Genomic DNA, 19,262 nt, shown 5'->3' with positions numbered 1-19,262 from the left:
GCGGGAGGCATTGATAATACTTAGGCGGTAAAACTGGACAAACTTGAAAAATTTGAACTACAGGCAAGGAGAGAGAATAGTACACGATGCTTCTTGTTTTCTGGTTGAACAAGATGGTGATAGTGAATATAGATAGGAAAATAGTGGACAGTGGTGGACAGTGAGTCCACTCAATGGTGAATTCACCCTTACACACAGTGAGTTTGATGCACTCAGCGACTAGGTACATGGAAAGATCCAGAAAGGTTCAGAGATTGTGAGCCAGTATACCTGCATACAGTGATGACTGAATCAGGGAGTGCAAAGACCCAACATTGACAGTTTATAGTTGACACAGGTCTAAGAAGGAACCTGGATGAACAGTAGCATTCATGGTCTCACGGAGGAGGAATACCGGAGAAAATTTATGTTCTGGAAAATCAGACTATGTCTTTAACGTGATTTACAAAGCACCTAAAGCAATCTATCTGCTCCTAGAAACTTAATACTATTCAGTAGTGGCTATTAGAAACACAATGAGCATAAAACAAATTGCTTCTTCTGCTATTAAATCATTATTAAAATATATGATATGTCCTTATGTAATAATCTGCAAAGAATTTAATTAAAACAGGATTAAATAAATTTTTTTTAGAGAAGACTTTAAAAAGTTATGAATATTTGCATTGGTTTAATAGTTTTTATTGCAACACAATAAACTTATTAACCACTTTCATATTTTTGTAGTTAACTTTATCCATGTCATTAAATTTTTCATATTTTTGAAATGGCCAATAATGTCATAATTTCCTAATGTGCAAAAATCAAAGCACTCATCCTCTGTCTGTTGGGCCATCATTCAAGGGTACACAATGTACACCATAGGGAGATATAATGGGTGCAAGGCAGAGTAAGCCTATGGTCCTGGATCATATGCTGAAAAAACTTCAGAAGAGGATTTCCTCATGACTATCAGGTGAAAAATGAAACCTCAAAAGTTCCAGGCCTTTTGTGAAATTAAATGGCCAAACCTTTGCCCTGACTGGCCATCTGAAGGGAAATTTGATATTGAAATTACCCACCGAGTCTGAAACAAAATGACAGTCTGACAAATGAGGCCATCCTGACTAGTTTCCTTACATTTACTCCTGGCTCAACCTGTGTCAGAGCCTCCCACCTTGGCTCTGCACCTGTGTCTTGCATGACAAGAAAGCCATCCTGGTCATCAAAGGAAACCTACAAGTCTGTCTGAGAGGCTCTCAGCTTCAGCCCAAGCCAGAAAAGCTGTATCCTGTTCTACCCGAAGATGCTGGGTCCTCATATTCATCAACCCCAAGCTGCTTAGCCAGCCATGATGTCCCCGCAGTTCTATCTTCTGCACCACAGCCCCCTGCTCTAGACTAGTTCTCTTGGACTCAGTTGCCATAAGGGCTTAAGAACTCTTCCACTTTGGCTCTGCACCTGTGTACTCCTATGCCAAGATGGGACAGCTGTTAGCAACTCCTTCTGACTCTGTTTAATACTGAAAAATGCTGCCATATTTTAGGTGTGGCCCAAGACTGATTAAAGTCAAAAGTCCCTGCCACCGTGGTTGATCCTGATGCTTGGGTGAGCACAGTTCTCCCCAACGTATGTTCAAACTGGTACTGTAATGTGACGTGAATCAGTACCACATTGCTCTCCTGGCAGGGCTGAAAGAGGGAAACAAAAAGTCAACAAACATGTCTAAAGTTACTGAAGTTACCCACTGGAGCCCCACCACAAAGAAATTCTGCCAAAGCAGAGCCTATGAGATTAGTGGACACTATCAAACATAAATTCCTGTAGAAGCCAATCCCCATGCTGCTTCTGGTAAAAACCCTCCTCTTCAAGTTAGAAGTGGCCATCTCCTTTACCCCAAGCCAGTCAGCCTCCCTCTCATTTAACCCTGCACTTTCAACTCTTGACTGTTTCCCAGGAGGAAGATGATACCTGCCTCAGCCTGAGACAGAGATAACCACTACCCTGAAGTTCTGAAAACTCTTCCAAGAGGTGTAAACTGAAGAGTCGCCTCTGTGCCTGGCCATCAACCGTGCTGCCTCCCTGTGACCCCCGTTGCTGTCAGATGACACAGAAAACACAGACAGAGATCCAGCCATGCATTAGCCTGATAGGTTGTTAATCACCTTGGACAAGACCTCTGTGCTGTAAACAATGCAGTCATCACCTTCCATTCTATGGTTCCCAACCCAGGCACCCTTTTTGGACTGTTAATCAATTGCCACAAGGGTTTGGGAACTCCTCCACTATTTTCAGGGAGTCTCTGACAGTGGATTTGTCTGCTCTGAGACAGGCTGTTTCTCTGTCCCTTCCAACTCCACAGTTCTGTCACTGTCCCCTGGGCCCTGAGATTGGGCCATCAACCACCTGCCTCTGATTGTGAAGCTCCATCCCAGGGCAACCCCCACCTACATCAAACAGTCCACAAGAGACTCAGCTAGAAATCCAACCATGCATCCAGACGTTTCAAAATTGGAAAATGTTTATACTTTCAAACTGCTGAAATACACCTCTCCTGCTTATAAAGCCAGTTCAAGATCTCTGAGCTGCCAGTACTACCATGGTTGCCTTTCATATACATTGCCTCAGTCTTCTGCCTCCCACAGCCTGCTGATACACCTGCCTAGACCTAAAGAATACCTTCTTCTGCCTTTGCTTGGCTCCTGTCAGCCAGTCCCTCTTTGCCTTTAAATGGAAAGACCCAAGTTCTAGACTCAAAGGTTAACTGACATGGACTCAACATCTTAGAGGTTCAAAGACTTGTTTCCTCTTTGAAAAAGCACTTCTGATTAATGACACTCAAGCTGCCTGCTGAAAAGACACAAAAGTTCTCCTGCAATATCTGACAGAAACTGGTTATAAAAAAAGAACCTCCACAAATTTCTTGGATCTGCTGGCTTTTGTAAAATCTGGATCCTTGAGTTCACAAAAACAATGATGCTTACTCAGACTGTTGGCCCCTGGGAGCACCCAGCGTGCAAATACTTGGATCCAGTAGCTAAGGGCTGCCGTTCCCTTTGCCTCTGTGCTCTAATAGCCACTGTCCTTCTGATCAAGAAAGCTGACAAGCTCACCTTAGGCCAAGACATAACTGTCCAGGTGCCACCTGCTGTGCTGGACTTCACCCAGTATCAAGGACTTATACTAAAATACAAGCTCAAGCCGCTGCACTGGCACCTATACCCCTGTAGGCAGCTCAGGCTTCAGTGTCTGTGTCACCAGCCCCAATCTTCCATTCTCTGCCCACACTGAAAAGACAATAAAAGTTTGTAGGGTCCTGCTGTAAAAAAGATCATCCCAAGGTATGGTCTATCCTTGATCATTGACAGTAACAGTGGGCCTGTATTTGTAACAGAGGTAACTAAAAAACTACATTAAATAAAAACTACCTACAGCACACAGGCCACAAGGCTCTAAAAAAGTTAACAAAAGAAACAGCTTGTAACTCACATACATATAACCCAGGTACATATTAACTACTTCTACAAGTGTCAGAAACCTAGCCTTAGGTCCTGGAACAAATTTACCTGGACAGCTCCTCTGAGGCTCACTCTGAAGAGAATGCATGCTGACCAGTTCATGTATGACTGCAGCCTGGGACATCATTCACAAGACTGCTCCATATCTACTCCCCTGATTTTTGTGTCTTTTCAGGCTGCTTACCCAAGTGCTTACTTCCCTCCTGCCATGCTAACTGTGGTTTTTGTTAATTGACCTGGATTCTGCTTACCCAAGTCCTTGCTTCCCTGCTCCTTGCTAGCTGTGTTTTGTGGTTTTTTTGTGTGTTTTTTTTGTGCAAAAAGCCTGAGAGAAAATAAGGCTGAATTGTGCAAACATTAAGGCCACTACTTACCTCCAGGAAGTTCTGGGGCTCTATATCAAGAGGTTTCTAAGTGTCCTCCCTCCTTGCTGGTCCTGCGGCTGGCTGCACCCTCTGCAGTCCTGGGTGTGTGGTGTCTTGATGCCTGTGCACATGCTCTCGGTTATCCAGCAACTTCACTACCAAGCCTCGCTCCAGCTGGTGCATCATCGTCACCACTTTCATTTCTGGCACAACACCAGCATGGACCCAGTGAGACATGTACCCCTCGGGAGATAATAGGCTTGCTCTTTTCCTTCATTGATAGGTTTTGCAGACTTGGGAGTAGGAACAAATATGTGTAATATAATAATATATATTTTTCAGGAGCACTGTTTAAATGTTTTGGATGTGAATAAAGTCCAACTGATTATCTATTTAAACTTCTCTAATTAGGGTCAAATGTCTATAGTAATAACTCATTTGCTAATAGGGATTGTTCATTTATTAAGCGTACTGATTCCATGACAACACGGCACCATATCTGCTCTTATTCTCTGCATCCTCTGTTGCTTGAGCATGACGTCATGCTTCACGTGTGTGCACTGGGTACCTTTCAACCGCGATCACTGTATTAGTTTACAAAGCAGCTTAAACGGGAGACATGGGCTAAAATGGACAGATAATGCTACACCTCCTCTAATTCTTTTGGAAATTAAATTTAGGGCTATATATATGTTTAGAATCAAATGAATTTCTTCTGGAACCACAATCACATTCCTTGTAAGCAAACAGCTTATATAGGAAAGGAGTTTTGAAGAACACGTTTGCTTCTACCATCACCCCCAAGCATTCCATTGGGTCATTTAGTCATCTTTCCTCCAGCTCCTGGGAGCCTAGTTATGGTTTCTCTTTACTTCCTCTCCTTTTATAGGTATAACCTTTCTCTGACCCTGTTCACAGCAGTGCAGTACACAGAGACAAAGCTACTCATTACCTTACTGTGGGGAAATTCCAAGGTCTGAACTTGGTGGTTGAGGTAAATTACAGGTATGGCGCTTCATTACTCAGTTTGATAACAGTTCTAAGCATAAAACATTCTTGCAGGAATTCTCTGTTGCTGCCATTACCAGTCTAAAAGCCAGTTTGTAGATTATTTTGATGGTATTATCTAGTTTGAACTCTGTCTCAGACCCCTAGGTTCCTGGAGACTTGGGACCTTTTGAAATGCAGTCCCAGATTTCCCCTTTCAAAACTGATTAGGGTCAAAGAGGTGTGAGCTGACAGAGTAGTACTTGGTTCACGAGCCATGCTACTGCTGAAACACTTTGAGCTCGGTTTCTTGCCTGTTCTTTCATTAGTACCAATCTTTTTTGCTTGTGGCTCTGACTGCTTAAATGAGCATTGACTCTGAAACCCTGAAGAGGTAAGTTTGTGTCTTAGATTTGCCATTTACTAGCGGTTTTGCATCAAACGTTTCTCTATGTCTTTGAACCTCAGTTTTCTCATCGATGAAATGGAGAGGCTCCTTGCGTTTCTTAACTTTATAGGATTATTGTGATGATCAGATAGTATAAAAAGGTGTCACTCATATCTGCCTTCATATTCCGCTACAGGAGACTTTACTGACACAGAAGAAGATAGCTCTATAGGAGATGGAAATTGTGTTAAGAAATGAAATAACTGCCCAGAAGCAGGGGAATTAAATACCATCAGGTTCCTAAAACTGAATGAGAGTTAGAGTTAGTGGGGAGAGAATAAACACAAAAACAAGAAACCCCAAAATTAGAACTTGTAGGTAAAATATATATTGTACAGCACATGGGATGGGCTTACAATAAAAATAATATTCATTGTCTGAAATACAAATTAAACTGGGAATCCTGTTATTTCACTTGCGAAAGCTGGCAGCCCTGCACAGGTGATTCTCACAGGCAATCTGCTTTTGAAACTACTGACCCAGATCCTGAGCAGGGCCTGCCATAAACCCAGGGAAGTGAGCTGACTGTCATATGGCAGTATTTCAGAAGCTCCATGGTCTTCTCCTTGGAGAATGGAAATCCTGCATAACCATTTCCTGCAGGCTGGACATTGTCTCTCGGAATTTTATACATTACAAGCTTAAAGATCCAAGGGAGGCATCGAAGCTTCAGTATCTGTCATTTACCTTTCACTATAGTCGAGCACCAAAGAAGAAGTGTTTGAGAGTGAACAAAGGGAATGGGAGGAGGGTAGAACTGGAAAAGGGGCACCACAAGGCGTGGGGCTGCTGAAGACACCCTGCCTGCTTTGCTGCTGATCCTGAGGCTAATGTGTTCTCTCTACACCATCTCTGTTCACGGGGAAGGAAAGAGCCAGGAGTGGTCCTGCACGCAGTGATGGTAGCACTGTGGTTCCAGGTGGCAGACTGTGACCAAGGACAGAAAAGCAGCTCAGATTTTCTTGTTGCTGTAGTTCAGTGGGATTAGCTAGAACTGTCTGCAACAATGGGAATGTGCTGCACTGTCTATTACGGTACCCACAGCTACATGTGACTTTTGAGTATGGAAAATATTGCTAGTGCAACAGAAGAATCAACTTTTTTATTTAATTTTAGTTAAAATAATGATAATTATAATAGTTACATGGAGCCTATTGTTACCAAATTAGACATGTGCTTTAAGGAACAAAGTCCTTCCATACCGTAATATCTCAACTGCATACACATATTTAGTTTGCCAACAGAAAAACAAAGGAAACTGATTAAGTTGTCAGCATGTGGTAATCGAGAGATTTTAAAAAATGAAACCTGCATTTCAGACTTTTAGAGGGGGATTAATAAATATCTGCCAGCACAAGGTCAACAATCCTTGAAGGGGCTGACACTTTGATCATAGGAGATGTCACTGTGCTTGTGTTTTGCTTCATTTCCTGGCTGTTATACCTATTTATTTCCTCTGCCTAGCTACTACAGGCATTTGGTACTGGGAGCCCTCTTCTGAAAACAAAAATTATTTCACCTTTGTGAAAAAGAATTTTTAAAATGTTTTTATTTTAAAGAGAATAAAACGTTTTTAAAGACATGAAAAACAATACAGAATTTCAAAACAAGATGATAGGAAATTAACAATGGTTGTTAAATTGTTATCTTCAAAGTAGTTGTTCAGATTACCAGATATAGCATGCAAAATTGTTCAAAAAACTAATAGAAAGTAGTAATACGAGTATCTTAGCAATCAGATGTTAAATATATATATATATACACATATATATATATATATTTACACATCCCTTCCTTCTTTCTCCTTTCCCTCATCCCAGTTCTTTCCTTTTGAGCAGTTTCTTTCCCTTTCACAGTATCTATTATACCTTTCAGATTTTATTTACTCTTTCATTTTCTTACACTGGGGAGAGACAATACGATGTTTACACATGCAGGTCTGGTTTATTTCACTTATAAGTGTGGTCTCTAGTTGCATCCATTTACCCATAGAGTCTAAATTTCTTAGGCCAAATTAGGAGTTTAATAAATCTTTTTGAGAAATCCATGTGAAAAAGATTTATTTGTTTGTTTTGTTTTTTTGCGGTACCTGGGATTGAACTCAGAACCTTATGCTTCCAGGGCAGGCACTTGTGCCACTGAGCTATATCTCCAGCCCTGAAAAAGATTTATTAAACTCCAAATTAGGCCTAAGGAATTTGGACTCTATGAAGTGCCTCATAGAAATATCAGTTAAAATGAGCCTTTCTCAGACTTACAAAGCAAGTCAACTCCAGGGGCTCAGAGGCTTCACACTCTACTGTAACCAGGCTGCACGCTCAGTTTGTCTGTCTGTAACAGGGAATCAATAATAGTTCTTACCTCCTTGTGTTGTTAGAAGGCTCTAGTGAATTGAGATCTATAAAATACTTTATACCCATGGTTAGTAATAAACTTAACATTCAGGAAGCAGCTTATTTAATGTGCTTTATAATTTTATGTTTAGAATATCAAATTTGGAAAGAAACTGGTGAAAACTGGCACCAAATGTAATTGTTAATTGTTAACACTTAACAATTTAATAAAATTGTTAATGAACAAAATATGTAATCGGTGGCCTATGCAGAGGAAATAAAATAAAAGGCTATCTTCATGTGCTTTTTGGGCTAAACTTATTGGTCATCCTTTAATAAACCCCACAAGAAAATAACTAAATTTTGAACCTATCAAGATGGTGGACTCATGAACGCTCCGTTCCTCGCTTAGTGGCCTGCTTACTTTGGAATTGGAAAGGAACCGGAAATAAAAAAGAAACCAAATTCAGCTGGAGCATAACATCTCCAAAAGTCCTTAAAAATAGGGCAATGACCATAAATGTGAGAAAAACAAAGGCAGTTAGGAAGGAGGAAATGAAAGCAATTTTTGTAAAACATACTAGATGAGAAAAGCAAAAGGAAAGATGAACCAGTAGACTTGCACAAAACAAGGGCAGCCACAAAACCACTGCAGAGATCTGGTGGTAAATAAGAAAAGAATTTCTGCTACAGCCTATGTCTAAGTCGTCAGAAGTGGTGGCTAACAGAACGTGTCAGATTTTTAATGTTACTGGTTTTTGGTAAATGGCAGTTTACACTTCTGTGGCTATAATCCCTTTGGGATATTTGGATATGAAAAAAAATGCTCAGAAAACAAACATTTGAAGACGTGCTAAACGCAGGGTGGTGAGGACAAATAATCAGGGCTCTACCCCCACAGAGGTATCATCGAGCAATAATTGAAGCAGGCTTCAGAGATGCTTGATGTTTAGGAATTAGTTTAGATACTAGTCCTGGGAAGAGACGCGACCACGGGATCAGGGGTAAGAGAAGCAACAGGAAGAACTACTGAGATCACTGTTGATAATGTAGGCAGCTAAGTTAGGCAGAAATATCACAGGCGGTCAGACAGGGCTAACCCTGGAAGGAGTCATCGATGGGGAAGATAACACATTACAACTGTGGCTGGAGGTGCATTTGTTGAAGGCCAGGCCTCAAGGTAAAGATGGAATGACTAGACCTACATACCTCCCTGAGGATGAACAATGTACTATAATTGATGCTACCTCGTGTAATAAAGTCTAGACAGATATCAGTCACCCAGCTGGGTGACCATGACCTCCTGACTCATCTCTTCCCAAAAAGGTCTTTGTTCTTTATAGCACTCTTGCTAAATGACTTGCTATCCCATTGGATCAACATTACCTAAGCAGCTGTACTTGTAATCTTGTTGGTTGATCATAGTTTGGTGCTATGTTTTTGTACTCACCTTGTGATTTTGTGCTATAAAACTTCCTTTGAGAAGTTGGCTTGTTGGCAATCCACTCGGGCTCCCTCCTGTCTCTCAGGAGCTATCTTTCCCGGTAAAGTTTACCTACTCTTAACTTCTGTTGTTCCTTAGAACTCATTCTTCAATTTTGGGGAATGTGAACTTGGCGTATCTGACATCTTGCAGATTGGGAGTTACAGTATTTCCTTGATGTCATTTGGAGGTCCTATATCATTAATATGCTATTTTTGTACAAACTTTTAAAAAAATATACCAAACAAGGCCTGAGAGGACCATGGAAGGGTGCACAGCTTTGAAGGAAGGGTACCAGTGCGTGGCAGGCTGTGAGCTGCAGATGATTCCTGGCTGGAGCCTGCACAACTCAGTGTGGCAGCCCCAGTCATGAGAACATATACACGGGAATTCACAAGACACAGAGGGGAGAGGCTTTACTGTCATAGGTAATTAAAGCAGGGGTAGGCCAAGATCACTCAGTCCCCAAAGGATTCAAGGACTTTATCACCTTCTACAGTTTTTCCTTCAGTGGAATGAGAAGTAGAAAGGTCAGACACAGGAGAAGGCAGAAAGGTGTAAAGGAATTAATGGGGCGGGGGTGGGGTGGGGAGAGAGAGAGATTGAGACTTTTCCTTTCTAGGTTTTTATTTTTTGGGTGCCAGCATTCTTGCAAGGTTGCGCCTATTAAACAAATGATCTTCCAAATTTCATCTGTGCTAGCGTCTCTTCTGAATACTTCTAAAAATATGGAGTTTGAGTCCCACTTAAGCCCTTCTGACTCTAAAAGCAGTCATCATTCCTTAATGACAGGGGCACACTCTTAGAAGTTTGTGGTTCGGTGACGTCACTGATATGCTGACAGCACAGGGTGTACTTACCCGAACTGAGATGGCTGTGATGTTACCAGACTCCATAAACTTATAGACTACTCTTGCATAGGCAGCCCATGACTGCACGTAGAAGCTGGATGCTGACAGCAGAATTACCAAACTCTTCAGGGGTCCTAACATAAACTGAAAGCTGCTGATTAATAAACTGAATTGCATCATGATAAATTTATGCAGATGAATACCATGGAGTCATCAAAAAAGGATACTGTAGAGTCATACAAATTGATGTTGATAAATGTTGTGTTTGTGTGTATTGGCAATCATACCCACGATCTTGTACCTGCTATGCAAGGGCTCTACCGTTTAGCTACACCACTAATTTAAATGTTCATAAAAGGTTGAATGAAGAGGCCAAGTTAAAGAATAATAGGCTTAAGAGGATTTACTTTATTTTGAAATCTATATCATATACTTAATATACACAACTTGCAATATTTAGCATTTTATGTAATAGGTATGTATGTGAGTAGATCTCTAGCTCCACAGTAGTGTTAGGGACTTCCACTTGCTGTTCAATATATTTCTGGTTTTGGTTGTGATGAGTCTATTAGGAGCTATGCATAACTGGGAGGAAATGTTAGACTAAGCCCGGACTAGGAGCTCCTGTCCTTAAATGACAGTGTCATGGATGCTTCAGAGAAGGATTAAATTAATTAATACGATTTTAATAATTTACCACTGTGAAAAATGTTTTATTCATCTCCTTCCTGAGCTTACTCTTTTCAAACATTCTAAATTACAGATAGCACAGAACACAGATAGCACACATTTAACTTATCTTGTAAGTTAACATTTCCTTCTACAAAAGAGAACAATACAAAATTCGCTGTCCACCTTCTTGCATTGTGGAAAAGCTAAACACCTACTCAGATGAATCAGTCAGCATCTGTGAGTGAGAAAGAGAACGATCATCTTTCGGGCCAGACAGGCTGGGTCCCAGGCATCATGAAATATATTACTATGTGCTAGCACTACGGGACATGACCGAATATTTTACCGAAGAGGAAGAAATAGATTCTATGTGGCACTTAGGTTAGAGAAAAAAGAAATTTAAAAATAATTTGCTATGTCTCCCAGACAGGGGTACAGCTACACATTCTGCATCTCAGATGTAAAAGACCAGAAAAAGTTGATTTTCTCACTTTTGCTTGGGAGGTATTTTCTCAGACACTTTGTTACGGGGCCTCTCCTGAGCAGGGAAAGAGGAAAAGCACACAGAAGCTCTTGCTGTGTCTGCTTCTCTGGCTGTTTCTTTCAGACTTTAATACATCCCAGGGCCGAAAAACAAGTGTTTATTCAAGGTGAATATTTATAGCTGAGCAACTCTTGCAGTTTGGGTAAGTCTGCGTGGCTGGTGTCTGGAGTTCTCACAGAGAACTTAGGAAGCATCTCTCATGGAATCAGGACAGGCCTCAGGTAGCAACCTTGGGATGCTGAGGTTGTTGCTTCTGAGTCAGTCTTTTTAGGCACTTTTAACTCAGGATACCAAGATAAAACCAGGCTTGAGAATATTGTTACTTGTTACTTATATTACATTATTTTTAAAAAACTTTATAGTCAATCATAGGAATGTGGGAATAAAGAGGTTCTCTAGAAGATTTTATAAGGTCCTTGATAGTGTTTGATAAATATGCTATACATACTAATATTTACATACGATGTATTATGTACATACAGATATTCCCCTTTGCCTGTATGTATATATGAATATGTGTGTATATCTATATATCAAACACATTTATACATAACATGAGCCTGTATTTATTTCCTAAATGAATAGGGTTATATTTTTTCGGATAATGTTGGAGGAATTAGGCATGAATTTAAGAAAATATAATACTTATTCAGCATTTACTGTGTTCTAGGCCTATCTCATTTAAATACAACTACCTGTGTAAATACAATTGTTTTCTGTGTGTGTGTGTGTGTGTGTGTGTGTGTGTTTCAGTAGTGGGGATTGAACTCAGAGCTTTTGCACTAACTTTCATTCCCAGCCCTTTTATGTTTTGATTTTGAGACAGAGTCTTGCTAAACTGTTAAACTGTCCAGGCTGGGCTTGAACTTGGTATCCTCCTAGCTCAGCCTCCCAGAGTGCTGGGATTATACTTATATGCCACAACACCTAACTCTTTTTTGTTTCTTTGACATAGGGTCTTGTTATGTAGCCCAGGCTGACATCAAACCTTTGATCCTCCTGTCAAGTGTTAAGATTACAAGTACATGCAACCTTGCCAAGCCTAAATATAATTCTTAAAAAGATAAAACCATGATTCTCATTTCAATATGGAATGAACTCATGCTAAAGATGTATTAACTGGTTAATGGGGGAATCAGAACAATGATGAAGCCACTCAAAGAGTATTCTGAGGAACTGTTTATAGACATTTAAGGGCAATGTTAAGAATGAGATTATTCTATAGGTTGAAAAGAAACCAACAACAAACTTTTGAGGTTATCTTTTCTACCTGCCAGAAATTACTTGTCACTCAAGGGGATCTTCCCACAGTTTATTGTATAACTGCACTAAGGCTAAGCACTAAATTCATACATAAATCGTATTAGAAGGCCTGTGCAAAGTCAAACAATGAAATCCTGGTGATGAGGTAACCCATGAGCTGGCTGTGAAAACAAGGCACCCGTACGATACTGAAGGCACATCGTGTACTCTGCCTTCTGTCCAAGTTTTAGATAATATCTCTTAGTGCAATCTCTTGTGTGAATATTTTACTATCCTCATTAATTTGGTAACGATAAGAAAATAAGTTACAGGTTAAGCTAAATTCTTTGGGGGAGGTAAACAATATTAATATACAGTTAAATCAGTACAGATTTAATGCTTTTGTAAATTAATTATTACTAATCTTACTCTTTTCACTTCTTAATGACTCTGAGACACTTACCCCCGTTGGTTATCATACCTGTTCTACAAAGTAATGAGATGTAGCTTCACTTTAATATGAAAAGACTTCTCTACGGCCATGGCAAGAATCCTTAAGCCAATTGGTTAATTCACAAATACTATCTATCAGGAAAGAGCAACAACCTATATGCATATTCTGATGATATAATCTAGCACCACTCTTAGAATCCTGGCTTTATCAAATTTTATATATTTGCAATCAGGTATGACAAGAGTTGCACTGAAAATAGATATAAGATCTATTTTTTTATTTTAATTTTTTTTTTTTTTGGTACTGGGAACTGAACTCAGGACTTTGTGCTTGCCAGGCAGGTGCTTGTGCCGCTGAATATCCCTGGCCAAGATCTATTTTAAAGGTACAAGATCTCTTATGCTTTTTTATAAAAAATATTGCTTTTGACCGGGTGTGGTGGCGCATGCCTGTAATCCCAGCACTCAGGAGGCTGAGGCAGGAGGATTGTTGCAAGTTCGAGACCAGCCTGGGCTACAAAGGGAGCTGAGGGCCAGCCTGAACTGCATACTGAGACCATGTCTCAAAAAAAGACCAAAAAAAAAGCGCTTGCCTACCAATACTATTTTTCCTAGTTTTTTTTTGGTTGTTGTTGTTGTTTGTTTTTTGGTGGTCCTGGGGCTCAAATCCAGGGCCTTTGCACTGAGCTACTTTATTTCTATTTTTTACTTTGAGACAGGGTCTTATTGAGTCATTAAGTTGCCCAGGCTGGGCTTGAACCTATGATCCTTCTGTCTCAGCCTCTGTCTTGGTTACTTTTCTCATTGCTGAGACAAAGTACCCCACTCTCAAAGTTAAAGGAGGAGAGGTTTATTGTGGTTCACAGTTTGTAGAGGTTTCAGTTCACAGTTTGCTGGCTCCAAGGCAGGGTGGCATGGCAGAGGGACATCACAGAACAGTCAGGCAAAAGGCAGTAAGCAGCCAGTGACAAATGACAAGCAGCAACCCTCTTTCCATCCCTTATATCTTATCCAGGCTACACAGCCTTAGGGCAATGTCCTCACACCCAGGATTGGGCAGCCTTATTCCTAGCATTGCACCGTGAATCAATCCCAACCTCACACCCTTGATCCCAGAAGCATACACCCTAGACCTAGCCACCCCATAAAAGCCCCACCTATGATTGCATGAGGCTTTGAGGGGACATCCAGATGGAAAAACCACAGCAGCCTCCCAGAGGTCTGGGATCATAAGCATGTGCCACTGTGCCTAGTTTATTCCTATCTATCTTGAAGTCCTCTAGGTTCTTCAGACTAGTAATAAACTGTAAGATTATTATTTATTGCTTGTGCTTATTGTTCTGACTTACTGTTTACTGCAAAAGTTTTTTTTTTCTTTTTTTTGAGATAGGGTCTGGCAATGCAGTTGAAGCTGAGCTTGAACTCACTATGTATCCCAGGATGGCCTCAAATTTGCTGAAATCCTCCTGCTTCAGCCTCCTGAATGGTGCTGCAAAACTTTTAAAGCCAATTTTGTGTGTTCAGTTTTTGTTGTTGTCACTGACGTTGCTGTTGTTAAAAATAGAGACAACAAAACAAGGATTAGAATCTTGGGCCTGAATATGTGACTTACTAGGATTAGAAAAGTCTGGAAGTCTCTTGTCACTCATAAAATACCAACTCTCAGTTCACAGAATAATATTTAAATCTCTTAATTGTGCTGATATGCAAAGGAGCCAAGGCAAAGTGGTTAAACTCAGAGTGTTACAAATTCTTCCATACGGATTCTTAGACATGTGTGGGGTTAGCTGAGTCAAATCTGCCCTTGAATACATTTATTTGGCTTTCCTTTAATTCTCTCTATATATCACACAGCTCCCTAGGATTAAAGCTTAGCAGTTGAAGATTACTCTTTTAGTAATACAGTACTGACTTGATCTCCAACCTCACATGTGGCAAAGGCTAACATCTTTCCTTACATGGCTGAGGTCTGTTTAGAGTCTTGTGTTTCTCAAATCAGGTTCTGTCCCAATTTCTGGTTCCAGTTGAAACTTCTCTTTAGTGTTTGTCTAGTGGTAGTTCTTCTTGACTCTCAGTTGTAAGACAATCAAAACAGGAAGCGCAATCTCCCTTCTTTAACCTCTGCCTCTCACTCAGATTAGACAAGATAAACACAGGTTGTGTGTGTGGCTGGTTTGGCAGGGAAGGAATGGGGAAATATAATACTGAGTAGCAGAGAGCCTGTTCTTAGAACTTGGTGTCATTCTTGTGCTCTTGTTTTTTTCTCCGCTGTGAGCTACCCAGAATTTTTCAGGACCTGCTTTTTTCCCTTTCTTGAATTTACCACTTCTTTTCCCTTCCTATCCATTCTGGGCTCCTTTATTCCTCTCTAAATCAAAATTTTGTGGTGAAAAGGGTATTTTTTTCTTGTTTCCTTTCTCCTTTGTTTCACAGACAGCCCTTTCTTCAGCGAGGATGACGAGCAGTATGCTCTATGAAATAGGAAGTTTAGGGCAGGGAATGTGGCTCAGTGGTAGAGCACTTTCCCAGCAAGTGGGTTCTAGCACCGTGGATACAATCTCTAGCACTGCCAAGAAAACCAGAGTTTTCTCCCTAAAAAATGAAAGACAAGAAAAAAGTCTACCACCAACTAATTTTTAAATCCAAAGAATAATATATGCATAAAATAAAAGATTTTCAATAGTTAAAAAGAGAGCACAGAGAAAGCATGAGCTCCTACTTCATGCCAGGATGAGCGAAAAGCTTTTTTTGGAGACAGGGCCTCATTATGCAGTCCGAGCTGGCCTTGAACTCACTGTGTAGTCCAGGCTGGCTTCAAATTTGTGACGATCCTCTGCCTCAGTCTCCCAAGTGCTGGGATTACAGATATGCACCACCATAGGGGGCAATCGTTACACTTCTCTTTCTCAAAACTGTCCTCCCATGCCAGTTTCTTGGGAACATGAGAAGACTGTATCTATCTATCTGTCTCTATCTATCTATCTATCTATCTATCTATCTATCTATCTATCTATCTATCATCCATCTATCACCCATCTGTGTATCATCTATCTATCTATCATCTATCTATCTATCTATCTATCTATCTATCTATCTATCATCTATCTGTCTGTCTATCTATCTATCTTACTCTCCAAACCCACTCTGCACCTTTCCATGCTCTCAGGCTCCCCACTCCAGCTCCATGCTGGAGAATCCAGAGGTGGGGCCTTGGCTTGGCTTCCTAAAGTTCTGTTGCTTGCTCTCTCCAGCTATTCTGTCCTTCCAGTTCTGGTAAATGTGCCTATCTGGCGCTGCTTCCCACATTTTTGCAATTCCAGTGCCTTCTACTATCAGTTTTCTCCTCGCCCTGCCCACAATTTGTGGTTTCTTTTTAAAATTCAAACTGTTCAATTTGAGGGATTGCCTTCAGGGATCGCAAAGATACAAATGGGAGCACCACAGACAGACTTTTCTAGAGCCTATATGTCAGGCTGTATTAACTCATACATGATCTGTGTTAGGACTTTACAAGCATAATTTTCAACTGCATTGATGTCATTTATTTATACAGTCCCTTACTGTTGGCAATTAGATTGCTTCCAGTTACCCTATATGTAACATTGTGACAAACACATGTCCTTGTGCACGTATCTTTGCACATACATACAAGTAGAACTGCACAAATGTATGTATGTACATACCTATGTGTGTGTTCAACACATTGGTTCACAAATGGTCCTGTGGTTGAGACTGTGGTCACAGACAGACCTGCACACACTTGCCATGAAGGTTTTTTGTGTGCTTTTTAGCACATACGGTACTGTATAGTATTTTCAATCCAGCATAGCCCCAAAGAAAGTACAGAGTGGTAATAAAGGTGACAGGAATGTACAGAGTGGTGATGCAGGTAACAAGAAACTGCAGAGCAAGAATGGTAAGAAGAAGGTTTTGAAGGAAAGAACCACTGAACTGAAAAAGGAAATTGTAGCAAAGCATGAGCGTGGTGTTGTGGTGTTTGCGTGACTGAGCTGGCCTTGGAGTACAAGATGGTAAAGTCAACAATCTCAACTCTTCTGAAGATGAAAATGCCATCAAAGGAGCTGATGTGGAGAAGGAGTAACAGTGTTAAACAAGCTGAGGACACAGGTGCTGCACGAGGTGGAAAACTTTTGTCAGTGTGGTTGAGGGAGAAACAGCTGGCAGGTGATAGCATTAGTGAAGCTATGCCCTGTGAGAGAGCCGGGAAATTGCACGGTGATATACTTCAAGAAAACTCTACAAGTGCAACAAATGGTGAATTCAAAGCCAGTAGAGGGTGGTTTGATAAATTCTGCAAGAGAAGTGGCGTCCACAGTGTGATGAGACATGGTGAGGCTTCCAGCTCTGACAAGGCCACTACGCAAGTCTACAAGAGAGAATTCACCAAGTCTACGGCTGTACCACCCTGAACACACCCAATCTCAGTCTGAGCTCAGAAGTTAAGCAGGGTTGGGCCTGGTTTGTACATGGATGGGAGAAAGAATTCATGGAACTCATGACGGCAGAAGGTTACATCCCTCAAGTGTTCAACTGCGGTGAAACAGGCAAGAGCAAGGGTCTGGACATCGATGGTGCACATATGGAGGAGCTTGTTGAGGACCATCAGGAGGCGGTGACTGTGGAAGAACTTGCTGGATTCCAGCGCGAGCAGCAGAAGGCGCTTGTTGAGGAGCATCCACTGAGGAAGAGGAAGACAGGGAGGAGGTTAGCAGTGATGCGATAAAATCCATGATGGAAAAATGGAATGAGGGCCAGGATTTCTTTGAGAACCACTACCCCAACATAACTGTAATGAACGGAGTATTGAATCTGATGAACGACCACGTGCCCTCTTATTTCCAGGGGGTTATGCAGCATGGGAAAAAACAAGTGACATTAGACAGATTTTTTTTTTTCATTAAAATTGTACCTGAAGTTAAGAGACAAAAAAGAGAGGAAACTCTTGAAGGAGCTCTCTTCGATGTCCTCATGGAGGGGGACTTTCCAATCAGTAACCTCCTCCGACCCACCTTCCTGTCCTCCATGCCCGAAGTCACCTCAAGCAAAGGAAACAGTCACGCTCTTCATACTGTGCTGTACTGTAATATGCTTTGTTTCACCTTTCTGTGGCTGAAAAAGTACATATTGTTCAGAACAGAGTGACCTTGTTTGTATTGAACCTTATGGGAAAATTTAATTTGCTTCATGACCAAAATCATTTTGTGACTGTGTTCATAGGGGTCAGAATGGATTAACTTTGTTTATTGAACTTTATGGGGAAATTTGATTCAGTTCACAACCAGAATTGTGGAATGAATTAAGTTTGTGAACAGAGGTACCACTGTAGGGGAGATGGAACCCAAGGCCTAGGGCATGCTAGGCATGCGCTCTGTCATTAAGCTGTAACCCCTGGGATGCTTTTTTTTCTTTCTTCCACTGAGGATTTAACTCAGGGGAGCTCTACCACTAAGAGGTATTCCTGTATTCCCTATTTCTTTTATTTTGAAAGGGTCTTGGGAAGTTTCTCAGGGTTGCCTTGAACTTGTCATGTCCTGCCTCAGCCTTCCAAGTACTTTGAGTTACAGGCATGTACCACTGTGCCTGCTAATTTTTTTAAAAATAGTAATTCCTGTACCAAACAGTGTGTGTTCTTAAAATAGGAATAAATATTGTCAGTTTTCCCCTCAGAGTTTGTATTAGTATACTTGCTACTGACAGTGTCCTGCCAATATACTGTATTCTCTGCCAAATCAGTAGGTGGAAGATAGTATCAAACTGATATTTTACTTTACATGTTGAAATTTCAACTTGCATGTTAAAAATTTCAGTTTAACAGCTTTATTTAAAATTATTTAAAATTTATTTAAAATTATTTCTCCCAAGTACTCCTTTTCCCCATATCTCTTATTAATATGTAAGTGCTTTTTTTATGTATTAAGGAAATCAGTTCCTTGTGCATTTCAAATATTTGTTTTCACTTTGTCATTCTTTTTTATTAGTACGTGTCTGCAGTACATAATTGGTGCATATATAATACATCTTAATTCCTTTTTTTTTTTTTTAATTTTTTACTTTAAAGAATAAAAGAAGGATAACATAATAATAGGGGGGACTTAGCAAATTACAGACAAAATGGTAGGAAATTATCAATGGTTATCGCTTTACGTATTGTTTATCTATAAAATAGTTTCTCAGGAAAACAAATAGACAAATAATAGTAAGTTAGAGACAAAAGAGGTAGGAGATTATCAAGAGTTGTTATGCTATACTTTGGTATCTTCTAAGTGGCTTCTAAAGAATAAAAATAGAGCTATACATGAGTGATCTATTGAAAAATCATTAACTATTCTCAATGGTTGTTGTAGGAAACACATAATAATAAACATA

The sequence above is a fragment of the Chinchilla lanigera genome, unplaced genomic scaffold (assembly GCF_000276665.1).
Source record: "Chinchilla lanigera isolate Chin_1 unplaced genomic scaffold, ChiLan1.0 scaffold00001, whole genome shotgun sequence".
Lineage (NCBI taxonomy): Eukaryota > Metazoa > Chordata > Mammalia > Rodentia > Chinchillidae > Chinchilla > Chinchilla lanigera.
Note: the sequence above shows the minus strand (reverse complement) of the source record.